The following is a 14,001-nucleotide window of genomic DNA, read 5'->3' as shown; positions in this document are numbered from 1 at the left end:
AGGGGATGAAGACCCACCTTGAATGGACAGGGTCACATCTCCATGGAAACAACCTAATCAAAATATCCCACCCACAGTAGGTCTGCCCCCACAAGAGTGGATTAAAAGAACATAAGCTTTCTGGGGTACATAACAGCTCTAAACCAGCACACCCAACAATGGCAGAATACATATTCTTTTTAAGTGCACACATATCACTGGCTGAGAGACAGCATATGTTAGGGAACAAGAGAAGTCAAAATAAATTTTTAAGTATTAAAATTATAAAAAGTAACCCCTCTGACCACAATGGAATAAAGCTAGAAATCAACAACAGAAGGAAAACAGGAAATTTTACAAATACACTGACATTAAACAGCACGCTTTTAAGCAACCAACAGGTTAAAAAAGATTTTACAAGGGAAATTAGAAAATACTTAGAGACAAATGAAAATGAAGATGCAACATACCAAAATTATGAGTTGCAGAGAAGGCAGTACTGAGCGGAAAATTATAGCGATGAATGCCTATATTATGTAAGATCTCAAGTTAATAACCTACCTTCACATATTGAAGAACTAGAAAAACAACAGCAAAGTAAATCCACAGTTAACAGAAGAGATAAAATAATTAAGATTAGATCAGGGATAAATGCAATAGAGAATAGAAAAATAATTGAGAGAATAAACAAAACAAAAAGTTGGCTCTTTGAAAAATCAATAAAATTTACAAACCATTAGCTAGACTGACCAAGAAAAAAAAAGGAGAAAGATGCAAATAACTAAAATGAGAAAGGAAAACCAGAAATAAAAAAGGGTTATAAGAGAATATTATGAACAACTGTATGCCAACAAACTAGATAATCCGAAAGAAATGGGAAAATTCCTAGAAATACATCAGTTACCCAAATTGACTCAAGAAGAAATAGAAAGCATGAACAAACCTATAACAAATACAGAGATTGAATCAATAATAAAAACCTTCCACCAAAGAAAAGTCCAGTACTAGATGCCTTCATTGGTGAATTCAGCAAAGTGGCAGGGTATAAGATCAGTCAATGTAATACATTACATAAATAGAATGAAAGAAAAAAATAATTATCTTGATAGATGCAAAAAAAGGCACATGACAAAACCCAATGTCCTTTCTTGATAGAAATACGTAGAAAATTAGGAATAGAAGTTAGCTTTCTCAATATGATAAAGGCTGTTTATGAAAAACACACAGCTAACATTATACTCAGTGGTGAAAGACTTAAAGATTTCCACCTAAGATCAGGAATGAGATCAGGATACCCATTTTTACCAATGCTATTCAAGATTGTACTAGAAGTTATAGCCAGAGCAATTAGGCAAGAAAAAGAAATAAAAGGTATCCAAACTGGAAAGGAAGAAGTAAAACTATCTCTGTTTGCAATGACATAATTTGGTATATGGAAAGCCCAAAGAATACCCAAGAATGATTAGAGATAGATGAATCAGCAAGTTGCAGGGTATAGGATCAACACATTCAGGCACACACAAACAACCAGTTGTGTTGATACACACTAGCAATGAACAATCTGAAGAGGAAATTAAGAAAAAAATTCCATTTACAATAGTATCTAAAATAATAAAATGACTAGAAATGAATTTAACTAAATAAATTTAAGGATGCAAAAGACTTATATGTTGAAATCTACAAAACACTGCTGAAAGAAATTAAAGACCTAAATAAATGGCAAGACATCCATGTTCATGAATTGTTAATATGACAGTATTATCCAGAGCAATATACATACTCAATGCAATCCCTGTTAAAATTATAGCAGCCTTTTATGCAGAAATGGAATAACAGATCCTAAGTTATGTGAAACTTCAAGCATCCCTGAATAGCCAAAACAGAATTTAAAGAGAAGAGCAGGGTTTGAGGACTCACACATCCCAATTTCAAATTGTATTACAAAGTGACAAATAATCAAAACAATGTGGTACTGGCACAAAGATAGACAAGTAGATCAGTGGAACAAAATTAAAAGCCAGAAATAGACCCACACTTTTATGACTAAGTGATTTTTGACAGGGGTGCTAAGGAAAAAGAATACCGTCTACAATAAATGGTATTGGGAAAACTGCATATCCACAAGCAGAAGAATGAAGTTATACCCTTACCTCACACCGTATACAGAAATCAACTCCAAATGGAGCAAGAACCTAAACATAAGAGCTAAGATCATAAAACTCTTAAAAGATAACATAGAGACAAATTTTCCTGACCTGGGATTTGACAGTGAATTCTTAGATATGAAACCAAAGTCATGAGCAACAAGCAAAACAGATAAATTTCATTTCATCAAAATTAAAAACTTGTGTGCTTTGAAGGAAATGACCAATCATGGGAAAAAAAAGTTCTAAGCCGTTTATCAAATAAGGACCTAATATCTGGAATACATAAAGAATTCCTACAACTGGATGAGAAAAAGACAAACAATCCAATTTAAAAAATGGGCAAAGGATGAAAGTAGGAATTTCTCCAAAGAAGATCTGCATATGGTCAATACACATGAAAATATGCTCAACATCATTAGTCATCAGGAAAATGTAAATTAAAACCACAATGAGATGCCACTTCACACCCATACAGTGATTATTATTGAAAAAAAAATAGAAAATAAGTGTTGGAGAGGATGTGGAGAAATTGAAACTCTAGTGCATCTTTGGTAGGAGTGTAAAATGGTGCAGCCACTGTGGAAAGCAGTATGGTGGTTCCTTGAAAATCACATATATAATTACCATCTGACCCAGCACTCCCACTTCTAGGTGTATACCCAAAGAGAGTAAAAACAGGGTCACAAACAGGTACTTCTACAACAATATTGGGTATTCACAATAGTCAAAAGCTGGAAACAACCCAAATGTTCATCAACAAATGAATGGATAAACACATGGATCAACCAATACACACAATGGAATATTATTCAGCCACATGAAAAAAATGAAGTTGTGAGACATGCTGCAACATGGAAAAAACTATGAAAACATTATGCTCAATGAAACAAGCAAAACACACATGAACAAATTTGTATGATATCACTTATAAGAGAAGACTCGAAATAGAAAATTTGCAGAGATAGAAAGCAGATTACAGGGTACTGGGGGAAGGGGATATGTGGGGAAGGAAGAAGAAAGAGTATGTGTTCATAAAAGAAATGTATCAGTGGAAAAAAAGTGTATTATGTCCTTATAAAAGTCGAAAAAACAAGACACTAACCCAAGCCTTTCAGCACCCCCCAAATTTCAGGAACGTAAAGCAGTTTTCTGATGTTCATCCCATCATCTTGCCATATCTGTCAAATTGACCAACTCATATTGATGCCATATTACAGGTAAGAAGTGAAAGATTTTACAAAAAAAAAAAAAATACTATTAAAGAAATTATAACACTTATTCAGGGAAGGAGAATGATATGGTCATTCTTCAAGGACAGGGGCCAGCTTGTGTCCACAGATCCTGCATGTGCCCTGGACTCTTAATTAGAGCCTTTGATGAATGGGATGCAGTGAATAGGTGGACGGCATCTTCTGAATGCTGAGTGGTGTTGGACAGTGGGTATATAGAATCCAAAAGAGAGAACATTCTTTCTAAGCTGAAATGGTCAGGGAAAGCTTACTGAAATAAATCAAAAGATGGGAAGGAGTTATATCCTGGGTCAATCCATCAGGTTCTCCCTCCCTGAAATAAGTAGATGGTTACTCTCCACTCCAGATGTTCCTGAGACTGGTCCATCTGTAGGCTGGAGGAAGGTGGGAAGTTCTGAAGTTCAGTTCGCTAAGTCTCCCAGAACTTGGTCAGGGCGTGGTGAGAATCCTTCCTTTCTATGTTTGCTGTGGGTAGAGTTGAAAGTCAGTACTAGGCTTAGTCAGGGCCACGTCTCAGTCAGGATGACCCATCAGGAACTAGGTCATCAGTTGAGCTGGCATTAAGGCATGCTGGCCTACCAGGAGGGCACGGGATATCACGAGATGGAGTCGGTTTAAGTTGGAGAGAGGAGAGCTGGCCCAAGTCCATGCACAGATGGACAGAGTATCTGGCACTTGGTGTGGATGAGCAGGCAGTGGAAAAAGGAGCTGCTGAAGGGAGGGGAGAATTGCTACAAGCCCACTCAGGAGCTCGGGAAACACTGGGATGCTACTCTAGATGATAGGGAGAGGGAATGAGATAAAAGCATGTGACGCTTAGAAGACAAATGCTAGCTATAGGAGCAGGTCTCAGCACCGGTGGCTGGGCCACTCTGCACATGATATGGACATACCTTGTCCATTTTCCCCTAGGGCAACATTCAGCCAGTGCAGCATCACTTTTCACAATAGCCACCATCCTAAACTTCCCAAATATCCCCTAACCTCCCCTCACATTGCCTGTGATCCATAAACAAAGGGTTAATGTCTCATACAGCAGGAGGTCTGCAGGACCCCACTCAGCACTGATTGGTTGGTTCCTGTGTCAAACAATTTTGAACACCCTGCCCTCCCCTCCCCCTACAGGTATGGCCCAGGTGTGTGTCCTAATGTACAACAGGGAGGTCCAATAGAGGAAAAGTAAGGCATAGCAGGTGAGAGTCCTGTGCCTGGGGATTGTCCTACTCATTCTTGGCTTGGAGAGGGGTGAGGAGTGTGTTTAGCCCTTGGAGTTGGCTGGGGGCTGAGGGTGCTGATCTCTTCCTGGACTAATGAGACTTGCTCAGAGCCTGGGCTGAGGCTGACCCCGCTGGAGGGACCCTGTGGAAGACAAAGGCAGAGCTGCCACTTGGTCTCCCCTACTCTGCAGTAATTCTGGGGGGTCCTTGCTATTTGGGAAGCCAGTAACAACTTCCACCTGCATTCTGTTGCCTCCAACTAAGGCCAAGGTCACTGTGGGTTGGAGAACTGTTTTGTGCTCCTTCAAACATACCAGGGTCCATGATTGGGCGGGGGTGCTTGATTAGTTGCAATTGCGGTTGTACTTAATTCTCCTTGGGAAGCATATGGCCAAGGCAGATGGCTTAGGAAAGCCTGAGTCACATCAACAGAGCTCTTTGTCTCCCATTTGCTGAGTCTCCTGATGGCTTATTAACAGGACGGGTTTCAGGATTAGGAGATGGTGCCTTGGTTATGCCCTCCTCAGAAAACCCTGCGTTGTGTGTTTCAATCTGTTTGCAAGGGAACGTGTATCTGTGTGGCAGCTTTTCAGCATCCTGAGGACTTAGCAGGAAATAGAGCCAACCTCTAGCTGCACGAGCTGAGATTTAGTTCGTTCCACAAATATTTGTTAAACACTGCTGCCAGTGTCTCAGCGATCGGGTCATTTTGAGCTTTGGTCAGTCATGAATTCTATAAACATTTGTCAGGTCTGGATACTGCACTAAGCCCTAGCTCTGTTTTCTGTTAAGTCCTCACTATGCCTGCAGCTTCCAGGTCATTCATTTAGGGCCAATTAAACTGTAGTGCATAATTTGGATTTCCTTCTAGGAGCAATGGTGAGGGTGGAGTGACAACATCTGGCTTCTGTTTTATAATTAGTAGACTATAGGGAGGGAAGAGTGAAGCAGAAAGATCAGTAAGCTTTTCCATATTCATTATTAAGGGAAAATTATAAAAGGAGACAGAAAGAATTGGATTCATCAGAACCACATTTGGATTGTGGAACCACATTTGGATTGTGGATCCCCAGGATTTGCTGGTGAATGAGATAGAGAGGTTGAAGGAAAAAGGTATTAAAGATGACCAGGAAATATTTTACTGATTGGGTGGGTAAGACGGGGAGGAGTGTGTTTGGAAAACACAATCAAAGTTTCTGTCTTGGATACACTGGGTTTAAGATGTGTATCTGACATCCAAGGAATAATGCCAAGTGGTTAATAAGGCAAACACACTCAGGAGAGAGAGAGAGAGGGCTAGAGTTAGACACTTGAGAGTTCTCAGATCAGAAATGGTACCTGAAACCTTGGAAACAGAAGAACCCCTGGGGAAAGACCTTGGGCTCAAGACCTGGTAGTCTACCATGAAAAAAGGTGTGGGTGCAGGAGGAGCTGGCTCAGGGAAGTGAGAAGGGGCAGTGATGAGAAGTGGGAGGTAAGCCATGGGCTTCTGTACCTTCCATTAGCAGGCAGGGTGTGGGTGGAGTTCTCTCTCTCTGCAGGGGCACTGATGCTGTTATCATCATTTTTACCTGTGAAGGAACTGAGGCTGGGGTGTCAAAAACCTCACCCAGCAGCACCCAGCTCATCAGCAGGGATCCTCATGCCCCATCCTTCCAGGCAACGCCCTCTACCCTGGACCGGGTCTGCTCCATTCCCAGTGTCAAAGAGCAATTAAGGATCCCCTTTCCTCTCCCAGCAGTAGCTCCTAGAATTTTGTGGGGGTTATTTTTTAATAGTCCTTCCAGCTACATGCTGCTATCCAACCAGCAGCACATTTATTCACTGCTGTTTCTCTGAACACCTGCTACACATTAGACATGTGCCAGGTACTTTCATCCCCTTCAACAGGTGTGGCTCTTCTGTCCCCAGTTCACAGTCAGAGAAACTGAGGCAAGTCCCTTGCTCACAGGTACACAAGGTATAAGTGTCAGGGCTGAGAGTAAGTCCAAATCCTTTAACTCATTAAAAATGTGTTTCTTGCCCTTACAACAGCATGAAGTACCTGGCCACGTACTGGACTGGGCTGCTAAAATCCAAATTGAAACCCCTGAGACCATTCAGAAGTTAGGACCGATCTGAAGGAAGTCCAACTGGTGAACTGTTAGACAACCAGAACATGCTAGAGACGACATGCTTGCCTTTTACTTCTGAGGTTTTGTTGCAATACACATTATCATCTAATAAAGTGTTATCAAGTGCTGGCCTTGAGGGGCTCACTAATAGGAAGATCGCAGTGGTTTATAATTAAGCTCATTCCGTGTTGCTACGAGGATGCTTACTGCTAAATTGTAGCAGCAGTCCTTGCTCATTTTCAGTAAGTTCAATGATGTTTTCCTGGGTTCTTTGGTAGAGTCACCCTTTTTCTGTAACTGTGAGTTTCTGCCAGGCTGTGGTATTGCTTTGGTAACTTGATTTTCCTTGTGGAATATGCTAGGAGTCGGAAATCCTGGGTAGTAGAACTATCATTCATATTGGATGACTTTAGCAAGTCATCCCCCTTCATTCCTGTGTTCATTAATAATTGATTGATTGATTGATTCAGTGCGCATTTGAGTGACTGTTATGTGCAAAGCCTGCCTTTCTATTATTCAAGGACTTAAATTATTTTTCTGTGAAACAGTTGTGATGGAGTAGCATGAGTTTAGTGAGGCGAGAAAAATGTTGGGAAACATACTAAATACTGAAGAGTATTCCTTGTCTTTGTTGTATCATCACCAATGACAAGCATGCCTAACACATTGCTTGTGTGGTTGTTTAGTTGAATAAATAGATGAGTAATGAACAAAGGATGACTACAAGCACAAGATTTGGAGTCAACATTCTGCCATCTCCTGTAACAGCCACTGGGAAAATGACTTCTATGGTGCTCAATCTCCTCATGGGTTAAATGAAGATTCTCCTACCCAAGGTCATTGTGACAATTAATGCAATAAGGAATAAAAATACCCAAGTCTTAGACACTCAATAAATGTCAGTCCAGTGAATCCCAGGCTAGCGTCTGTAGAGCAATTTGCAATGAACAAAACAGTTTTGTATTTATTATATATTGCCAAGAAGTGACTTTTCCAAATCATACAACTAAAGAATAATGTCACCTTTGCTCAAACCCAATTGGTTGCACATAGTTTGCCACTTCAATTAAATGTTTTACGTAGACTACATAAGATGTTACAAATATCGCAATGTACCTGGAGAAATAAAGTATTCATTTACGGAAGATAACATGTCTGGCGATGAACAACAAAGCAACAACTCATTCTCTATTCCACAGACTGAAGTGAGAGACAGATGCACCCCACAAGGAGCTCTATGACTGTTCATTGCTGAAGGCCAGTGTTTGTCCAAGACCTGGTACATAGCAGGTGATTAATAAATATTTAATGAATTAATGAATAGATTTTATAGCAAAAACCACAGAAACATATTAATTAGAGATTAACTTATATTCTTGTGGGTTAAAGGAAAGTATTCAATATTCCATTTACAGCAGGGCACTGTAAGTTGAAAGAAAGAAAAATGTTTGATGTTCTTTCAAAAGACAATAAAAATGACAGCCAAAATACAGGCCTTGATTGACGGGCTACCCACGTGATGTGCTTCACGGGTTAAGTGTGCAAGCACAGCCACACACCGTCAGTTGTTGCAGGTAAGTGTGTGTGCATGCACATGCCGGCCTGCTTCCTCCAGCTCTCATTGCTCAAGGAACCCTGGATTTACTCCACCACGTGGGGCCCTTGTCTGAATTCCAGGTTAGGGGAGAACTGGGTCTGACTATCCTTCCCTGCTGGAGCATCTCATTGCCACACTGGGTTCCTGGAGAACTGTGGTTCTTTTGAGTCCTGGAAAGCCTTGGGCACTCGGTGGTGAATGCCTTGCTGATCCACATGCCCACGTGAGCCTCTGGGGGCCAACCCTGGGTTCTGAGATTATGACTCTTCAGGTGTCGTACACATATTCAGCCGCTGCTCTTCAAAGCACGGCCTCCATGCCAGGTTACATGGGTCCACAGACCCTTCCAGCCTCAGGCTCTCCACGTAGCCAAGCCAACCTGTACCCAGAGATCCATGGGCCTTTGTGAGCATCCAGGGTCATCATCCTGGACTCCAGCTCTCTTCCAGATTCTGTCATTTCAGGGAACAGGCTGTCTTCCCCTGATCCACACAGTCTGTTCATAACTCTTTGTTTAGGAGAAGCTTTTCCCAGACTATATTCGTTTCTTAGACTGCTCAAGCAAATACCATGAAATGGGTTTGCTTAAACAACGGGAATTTAATGGCTCACAGTTTTGAGGTTAGGAAATGTCCAGTTCAAGGCATCATCGAGGTGATGCTTTCTCCCCGAAGACTGTGGTGTTCTGGGGCCGGCTGCTGGCGATCCTTGGTCCTTGGCTTATCATGTGGCAAGGCACACGGTGGAGTCTCCGGTCTCTCCCATTTCTTCTGGGTTCTGTTGATGTTCAGCTTCTGGCTGCACCCTCTGTGGCTTTCTCTCTCCCCGTCTGAATTTTATCCTGCTTATAAAGGGCTCTGATAATAGGATTAAGACCCATCCTGAATAAGGTACATCACGCCTAAACTGAAGTAACCTCATCAAAAGGTCCTACTTAAAATGAGTTCACACCCACAGGAATGGATTAAGTTTAAGAACATGTTTTTCTGGGGGTACATACAATTCCAAACCACTACACAGACCAGCAGGTCTCCCCAACTTCCGTACTTCAGAAATGGTTATCAAGACCTTGTTTCCATGTCGTTCCACGTACTCATGACAGGTGCCTGGGGAAGTAGCAGCCCTCACGGAGCCACAGTTGGTCACCTGATACCTTCTGTACCCTGGCAAGGAGTGATCACCAGTCCCACCAGCCCGGCAGGACTTGCTGAGATAAGGGAAACCACTCTGTCATACTCAGGAGAAACATGAGCTTCTATTCCAGGTGGCTTCTCTTCTGCCCGTGCCTGGAAATGCTCAGAGGAATCCATGAAGATCAGCTTCAAGATGACTTTGTTGTCCTTCCTATTCTAGAAACAGCCAGAAAAATATCTGGCTTAAAAAGAGTCATCAGCATTATCATCTTCATCTTGTGTACAAATATGTTCACTTTTTGAGCATTTTGTAGTTGAAAACCTACTTCTTTACTCACCATCACGTTTAATCCTCAGAGTCATGGAAATTAAGCAGAACATGATTCTCAAATCCTTTAAGATCAGATAAATGACCAGCTAGAAAGTGGGGGGGGGGCAAGTCTAGAATTTATGTTTGGCTTACCAAAGGAGATCCTATTCTAAGCCTTAAGAAAGCCAAGATGCTGACTGTGAGGAACTCATAATCCAACGGGGCTTTTCTGCTTCATTGAGCTCTCCTGAATTGGTGTATCAGAGGATTGTCTCTTATGAGTATGACCTGCATTTGAAGAAATTCAGTGACGGTCTCTTGGCATCTTAGTCCTCCAACAGCCCCGGCATCACGCAGCTGGCCTTAGACCTATGCGTGTGTGTGGGTGGATGGGTGGTGGTAGTGGTGGGTTGTCTTTCAGAGTTTTCTTTCAGAGTTCTGACTAGTTAGAACCACTGATTTTCTTGGGAGCTCCTATGTCAGAAAGAACCATGGTCCCAGGGGTAGTACTGGTTTGGTGTTCAATCCATAAGTGCTGCTAAGGGTGCTGTTGACCTGGACCCTGGGGTGGAGGGTCCACCTCAGATGAGCAGTGCCTTTCCTTGTAGACCTCACTCCAGAGGCCTCTGGGGCTGGTGTCTGCTCTCAGCAGACAAAAGGTAGTTGTTAGAGTTTTGAACATCCTACAGGTACCTAGACATGAAAATTACTATATCACTCATATGGGGGATAAGAAATAGCATAACCTAAAACTCATTTTACTCTTTCCCTCCAGTCTGAAACTCTAGATTAAGCTCTTTAGAGTGTGTTCTTTGGAAGGTGCGGGGCTTTGAAGAAGTCCTCTTCCTTCCCTTGCCTTTTTCTCTTTCCTCTACTGCCCTCCTCTCCTTTCTTTTCCATCCCCCCACCCTCCACCTTCTTTTCATCTGTCTTTTTTCCCCTTATAGTTCAAATTCTCCTTTTGCATGGTATCGTACAAAAGAAGATAAATATTTGGGCAGACTCTACCTACATCTTTCCATGGGACTACTTGCATAGATAGATATCTGGTCACCAAAGCATAAGTTAAAACATCCTAAAGAGAAAAGTGGTTCTTTACGCCACAGCTAGGGAAGTGTTAGCATCCCAAAGAATGAGTAAGTTGTTTGAGGGTAAAGAGCAAGTGTGTTTTTTTCGCCTCTGTGTGGCCAGTGGCTGGTGCACAACAAGAGGGTGAGCCATGCAGGGTCTCTCAGTCTGCCAAGAAAGCCTCAAGAAACCAGTAGGAGAGTCAGAACCATGAGTTTCAGGCAGTGGCCCTGCCAATGGGAGAAAATGAGCATTCCCTTCAGAATGCCAGGCCACGGGAGCAATGACTTTGGGCACGGTGTCCCCCGTGTTGAAGGAGGGAGATTCCCAATGGGCGTATAGGAAGCAGGTGCTGTCTCAGGGACGCCCCCACTTCCACAGGGGTCCCACCGTGGTGCCAGTTAGTTTTATGAGTTTACTGGTTCTCTTTCTCTAGAGAACCCTGACTGACATACCATTGTGAGCCCTTTCTTGCAAAAACACAGCTGTTTTATGCCCTACTTAATTGTAATAAGGAAATGACACAGCAAGAGAGAAATGCCCACTTCTGGGCTTAATGGGGCTCCTTGGGCTCTGGTGCTCTTTAGTAAGTATCCCTGAGCCCTGAGCTCTAATTTGCTCATCGGCTCAAAATCGGAGGATCTTAATCTCCCATAAAAATGTGACTAATGGAAATGTATTCAGCAGAAAATGCTCATACCTTTCTCTCTAAACAAAATTTAAAAGTCATCATGCTGTGTATTGCATGCCAACTCCATACTCGGTCTCAGGATCATGATATATTTTACCTACTTTATTTCTATAGCAATCCCAGGAGGTCAGTGTGACCACACTTATTTTTCAAAGGAGCAAGCTGGTGTTACAAGAGGTGATGTGACTTGTCCAGGAAGGGAAGTGATTGAACTGTTTTGCTGCCTGTCCCACGTGGCACTAGACAGCTTGGTGTCACTCTGACCTTCAGAGTGTTTATTCCATCCATCCCCTGCCATGTTGTTGGTCTGGCTTATAGATTGACCAGGCCTAGACAGGGATAGAGGAAGGGCAGGCTCCTGCAAGTAAAAACAGAAAGGCCTCTGTATGCAAAAATCACTCCTATCACTGCTATTTAAAAGCCACATCAGTTTGAATCCAGTGGGTTTAAATCGGGCTGCATCAGGTCAGTAATTTTATTTCTTTCATGGTGAAGTGAAAATTAGCACAGACACATCTTAGCAGCCTTGGAAACCACCTGAGAGTTTACATTTTTTGTCCCCTACTCTGAAGTTTAGGTTTCACTGTGCATAACGACCGATAATGTTGGCCGTCATAATTATGAGTAGGTAGCCATCTCCTCCTGTTATATATATATATTATCACTATTTATGTTAGAATGCTTATATGTATTTTCCAGCTGTTCAGTTTATGATTAAATGATTTGAAGGAATTAGCCCATTTGCTCCCTCAAATAGCCCTAATCAGGAGATGCTGCGAAATCACCTAGGTCATTGGACTCATTTAACTCAACTTGAAATGGTATTTAGGAATTGGGGTGTATTTAAAATGTATTGGAGGCCACCAAGCTGAAGAAGTCCCTCAAAAAGCTGACACCTAAGTTTAATTAGAAGCAGCAACTGTTTACAGATCCTCCACATCGTGCCTGACACATGAACACCTTTCAGGTGAGAACCTCCCTGGCCCCTGGGAGGAAGGGCGGCTCTTTACTCCCTGCTGTTCTCCTCATTGTTTCCAGGAAAGAGGGATTGTGAAAGGCTTCACAGAGGAGGGGACAGGAGAGCAGGTGAAACAAAACCCCTCCAGCTGACAAGTGCTACCCACAGAGGAGAGGTTGCAGGGCCCGTTTGATACTGAGCAGCTGGCACCAGTCGACAGAGTCCTTCTGTTTGGTAGTGGCTTCTGGAGTCCATTTACCCTGGGACGCAGCCAAGCTCTCTAACCCCAGCATCTAGCACTGAGCCAGGCTCAGAGAAGGCATCGAATCCCTTACTTGTTTTGGTCTTCAGTTCCGCCTTCCCTAGAAAATGGGTGGGTCATACAGCCTAATTTCCCTATCTGTCTCAGCATTTCTTTGAGGATCAATATGCAGCTGTGTATTGGAAATGTTAAAATACTATATACATAGAAGTTTGGTTAATAGTGGCACTGCTTTTGTTTTGTTTTTGGAGATAGTTTATCCTTATTAACATTACCCGTCACCTTCTTTTTTTAAAAATGTACACTGGGTGAAATCTATCTTCCACGTCTCCCTTTGCTCCTCTGCGAAAGCTGGAGTCATCATGTTCTTTCAAGGCTTTTACCCCATGAAACCTGCCCTTGCAGGTGTAGGAAGGAAAAAGCTTGGTGGTTTCTCATTCTATTTATCTTTCTGGTTTATTCTCTAAGTTTTTAGTATCATGTGATGGGGTCTTTGGAAAGAGAGGAAACACACATGTGTAATCCAACTCAACGTACTTGATTGTTTAAATCAATTGTCCTTTCAGACAATTGTTTAGTTACAAGAAATAGAGATGATTCAAGATAAGTCAAGAATAAAGATGTGAAAAATCAAATAAGAACCCAATAATAAGAACCAGGATGGTGTTCCAGTTTGCTAATGCTGATGTTTTGCAAAATACCAGAAATGATTGGCTTTTATAAAGGGGGTTTATTTGATTATAAAGTTATAGTCTTAAGGTCATAAAGTGTCCAAGGTAAGGCATTAACAATGGGGTACCTTCACTGAAGGATGGCCATTGGCGTCCGGAAAACCTCTGTTAGCTCAGAAGGTACGTGGCTGGCATCTGCTTGCTCCCAGGTTGTGTTTCAAAATGGCATTCTCCAAAATGTTGCTCTTGGGTGTTTTGTCCTCTTTTAGCTGCAGCTCTTCTTCAAAATGTCTCTCTCAGTTGCTCAGCATCTGGGCCTGTGTGGCTCTTTTTAAAGTACTCCAGTGATCCAATAAAGACCCACCCTGAATGGGTGAGGCAACACCTCCACAGAAATAATCCAATGAAAGGTCTCACCCACAGTTAATTGAGTCACATCTCCATGGAGACACTGAATCAATAGGTTCCAACCTAATCAACACTAGTATGTCTGCCCCCACAAGATTGAATCAAAGAAAATGGCTTTTTCTGGGGGACATAATATATACAAACCAGCACAGATGGCTAGGCTTCGTGAGCCCAGATAACCAGAAGAAACTCTCCG

At 42.2% G+C, this 14,001-nt stretch overlaps 1 protein-coding gene across 2 annotated transcripts in view; it reads left to right on the top strand.

The window, feature by feature from the left end:
- The window catches only part of FAM135B (family with sequence similarity 135 member B), a 322,870-nt gene that overhangs the window by 183,842 nt on the left and 125,027 nt on the right, over positions 1-14,001 (top strand). The window lies entirely within an intron of this gene.

The sequence above is a fragment of the Choloepus didactylus genome, chromosome 14 (genome assembly GCF_015220235.1).
Source record: "Choloepus didactylus isolate mChoDid1 chromosome 14, mChoDid1.pri, whole genome shotgun sequence".
Classification (NCBI taxonomy): domain Eukaryota; kingdom Metazoa; phylum Chordata; class Mammalia; order Pilosa; family Megalonychidae; genus Choloepus; species Choloepus didactylus.
Note: the sequence above shows the minus strand (reverse complement) of the source record. Positions and strands in the feature narration are given on the sequence as shown.